The sequence below is a fragment of the Adiantum capillus-veneris genome, chromosome 25 (assembly GCF_014529385.1).
Source record: "Adiantum capillus-veneris isolate H3 chromosome 25, ASM1452938v2, whole genome shotgun sequence".
NCBI classification, from domain to species: domain Eukaryota; kingdom Viridiplantae; phylum Streptophyta; class Polypodiopsida; order Polypodiales; family Pteridaceae; genus Adiantum; species Adiantum capillus-veneris.
Window position 1 is genome coordinate 53,186,112 of NC_140955.1, and position 4,347 is coordinate 53,190,458.

Consider the following 4,347-nt stretch of genomic DNA (forward strand, 5'->3'; position numbering starts at 1 on the left):
CAAACCATGAGATAGATCATTGAATCTACAATCCTTATTTAGGGATGAGTATGGTAAGAGAAATGTTTGCAAGAGAATGGTAGCAATAGCATATTGATGCTCTCTCTATGGTGCCGCTTATGATAGCGAGCTTAGGAAATGGATAGGGAGACAAGAGGAGAGAGAGATTAGGGCTTCCCTAACCTTAGAGGAGATTATTTGCAGCAATGGAGTAGGTGTGTGTATTTTTGTGCTTGCCAAAGGGCCTTTTTATAGCTGTACAAGACCTTGGGTTAGGTTAAACTTGACTAGGGTAGGTAATTAACCATAGTTAGGTTCCCTTTTGACCATTCCTTCAATTATGAAAATAAGGGACTTATTTTTTCATTAAAAATAGCCTTTTAAGTCGTGGAGGCTCCATAAGGGTTGATAATGTATGTGGGCCCCACCATGATGTCCCTCCAGTGGCTCCTGCAGAGTGTCCCCATCTTGTTTGTTGTGTCTCTGGAAGCATCTTGAGCCGACCCCTCCACATGCAAGTGGTTTTTAACTCCCCATTGGTATTTTAGAATGTTGGAGAAGTCAAGAAAACTTTTCACCTTTGTGGTTTACCTGATTGTAACTTTGACCTGCAGTAACAGTGTCCGCAGCACCTTGTTTTCACTATAACTTTCAGCCTGTAACTCAGAATTGGGTGCTGTAAAAGGCAAAGTTGACCTTCTCAAAGTGTTTAAGCTGATTTTGGAGTGTTCCTCAAGTATACCCACGAGCTAAGGCATTCAAGATTCATCCAAAACACCTTTTGAACCAAGTCTCCTTGTAGGGGGCCCTTTAGCATGCATCCAAGGTGTAGCATGCTTTTTTCAAAAGAGAATCCACCTTAAAAAAATGAGGTAGGCTCCAATAAAGTTTGATTTATTGGGGATATACATTATATTTAATATTTGTTGACCAACACAAGTAAATGATCCAAGAGTTGGGTCACATAGTGGTGGGGAAGGGAAGGCCTACAAGGTTAACCCTACCCTTGAGAGAAGATGGGTAAGATAAGTGCCCATAAATGATTTATTTACAAATTATGGGATGTAGATAGCTATTTAAATTAGTAAAGGTAATTAGTTAAAAGAATATGCAGTAAAAACTAGGAGAGTAGAATTAAGTTTACTATTTACATTTAGCATGAAGAGAGAAATATGATGTAAATGCATAAAGATCTAAGAAGGGTAAGGTGTTTGTATGGAAAAAGGCTATTACGGAAAGAGAGAATGAACACTAGGTTAAAAATTTGATTAAAAAATATATACATTTGAGTAGAAATGTAGTTCAAATGCAAGGTTACCATTTAACGTTACTCATATTAGCCCTCCCCCTTCATCTAGGATCATTCATGCTCCTAGATGAAACAAAAGAGTTTTTTCCTTCTTCTTTTCTTTCTTCTTTTTTTAAATTTTTTTTTCTAAAAAAAGGAGGAGTGATATACACTCTTTTACTCCATTAGACCTGCTTTTCATTACCTCAATCCCATAAATCGGAGATGGGAGGGTTGCCTTGGGTATGTTGAGATTCCAAGGCTGGTTCTTCTTTGCACATCAAAGCTTTAAAAATAAGTGGAGCATTTGCCAAGCCGAAGGGAGCCATGCCAATTTGGAGCTTAGAAGATGTAGGTAGATGACTTCGTATCAACGGATTGATACGTTGAAAGTAGGACTTTAATCTCCATCCATTGACTCTGGTCTTGTGGAGTTTTCCTGATAAATCTGCTAATCTGTAACTACCATTCCCAAACTTTGTTTTTATCATGAAAGGTCCCTCCCATCTTTGCAAAAACTTTTTGTCAAGTCGAGTATCAAGTCGGTTATCATAACGAAGAACCAACATACCTTCCTTCAATCCTTTCCCCTTGAGCTTCTTGTTGATTTTGTCCCTTTGGCTTGTGGCTTGGGCAATGTAATAGTCGATGGACTCTTCTCTATCAAGCTCAAGTCGTTGAAGATCTAAAATTCTTTCCTGCAAAGCTTCTTTTGGCCTCTTTGCTCCCCATGAGAGAATGCGTAGGCTTGCAATCTCCACCTCAATAGGAAGGAGTGCCTCCTGTCCATATACCAAATGAAAAGGAGTGAATTGAGTGGATACCTTGAAAGATGTTCTGTATGCCAATAGAGCTGCGGTCAAATGACGATCCCAGTCATTTGGTCGATCTGCAACCTGCTTAGAAATGATCTTACATATCATTCCATTCACCTTTTCAACCAACCCATTGCACTGAGGGTAGTAAGGTGTAGAATGCAAATGTTTGACTTTTAACTTTGTCAAAATATTATCTAGGAGCTCTGCTCTAAACGGTGGACCACGATCTGACAAAATCTCTAATGGTGTGCCGAATCTACTACATATGTGATCAAAGATAAATTTTGATACCTCCTCGGCTGTAATTCGTGTTGTACTTGCTGCCTCCGCCCATCGTGTCATGTAATCTACTCCCACAATGATGAAGACCTTCCCGGTAGATGTGCGAGGTAAGGGGCCTATTGCATCCACACCCCACTTCTCAAAAGGACCATACGAAATTATTGGAACTCGAGGTTCGTAAGTGAGTCGTCGATTTCCAGCACTCTGACAACCTTTGCATGACTTACACCAATGCTGGACATCACGGTGTAGACTTGGCCAAACAAACCCTGCTTGCAAAATCTTCCTGTTTGTAATATCATGAGAAAAATGACCCCCACAGACATCATCATGGCATGAAAAGAGGATTCTCTCTATTTCTTGAACAGAGGGCACCCTTCTTAGCACCAAATCTTTCCCTTTATGATACAGATCATCTCCTATGAGTTGGTAAGGAGTTGCCTTTTTTACCAACCTATGCCTTTGCACTTTATCCAAGTGTTTAGGGCACTCACCAGTTTGGAGGAAAAATATGATGTCCTTCAATTCCTCTTGGCCTTGGTACTTTGGTTCGTAGAGCTTCACACCTCCCACCATGATCTGAAGTTTCTCATTGGCGAGATAATCTGCTTCCTTGTTGAGGGTTCTCACAACATGATGTACCTATGTAGCTTCAAGGTTCTTTATCAAAGCCTTCACCTGTCTAAGCCACTCCACTAGAGTAGGGTTCTTGCACTTCCATATCCCTTGGATTTGCCTAATAACTAGTAAGGAATCACCTCTTATTATAAGTCTTTCGATGCCAAGTTTTCTGCATTCTTGAAACCCCAACTTTAAGGTGACATACTCAGCCTCATTATTAGAATGAACATTTTCCAAGGTGATACCTTTCTTAACAAGAACTTCCCTTTGTGGACTTAGAATAAGAACCCCCCCTGCTGCCTGATCGTGTTGTCATCGGTAAGCTCCATCAAAGCACAAAATGTGTGCATTGTCCATCTCCTCCTCATTATTTTGTGGTGTAGCTTTGTCTCCTGCCTTTGGTGACTCTTTCCTTTCTCTCACTTTGTATGTGAGAATGTCTGCAAGACCTGCCCTTGTGCTATCTTCCACAAGAAAAGTGTATTCGAACTCTTGAAATTCTAGAACCCATTTGGCTATCCTAGATGAGAGGCTCATGTGTTGCACAACATATGGTAAATTGTTTTCCATGGTGAGAATGACAAATGGTGCAGGTAAGAGATATGATCGGAACTTTCTTACCGCAAACATAATTGTGAATACCACCTTCTCCATATCGGTGTAGCCCTTCTCTGCAGCGGTCATGACTTTGCTTGCAAAGTATACTGGCCTCATGTAGCATGTTTTTGGGTCTTTTTGCATGAGAACTACACCGATGGCCTCCATTCCTACACTTGGCGTGATGTAATATGTATCCTTTGGATTTGGTGGCATTATTGTTGGAAGAGAGTTGAGAATACCCTTTAATTCAGTAAAGCATAATTCATGTTCCTCTCTCCATTCAAATGTGGGTTTGTTTGCTAGCTTGTGCAAAGGTGCAATAGCTTCCGCTAGAAGGTGAATGAAACGAGACATGTACCTTACTTTGTGGTTGAAAGTCATGAGCTCCTTGGTTGTCGTTGGTGGTTGTAGTGACAAGAGAGCATTTACTTTTGATGGATCCACTTGAATTCCTTGCAAAGAAACCACATGACCTAGCAATACCACTTGTGACTCTGCAATGTGACACTTCTCAGGATTAAGCTGTCCCCCAAATTGATGAAGCCTCCTAAGCCCCTCCTCAACTTTTTGGCAATGAAGTCTTTGGCTACTATAGATACAGAAGTCATCCATAAAAACCCTAATTGACTTTCCAAAGAAGGGCTGAAAGACAAGAGTTGTAAACCTTATAAAGGTACTAGGAGCATTTGTGAGCCCAAATGGCATCACTCTATAGGCAAAGCAACCCCAAGGTGTGAT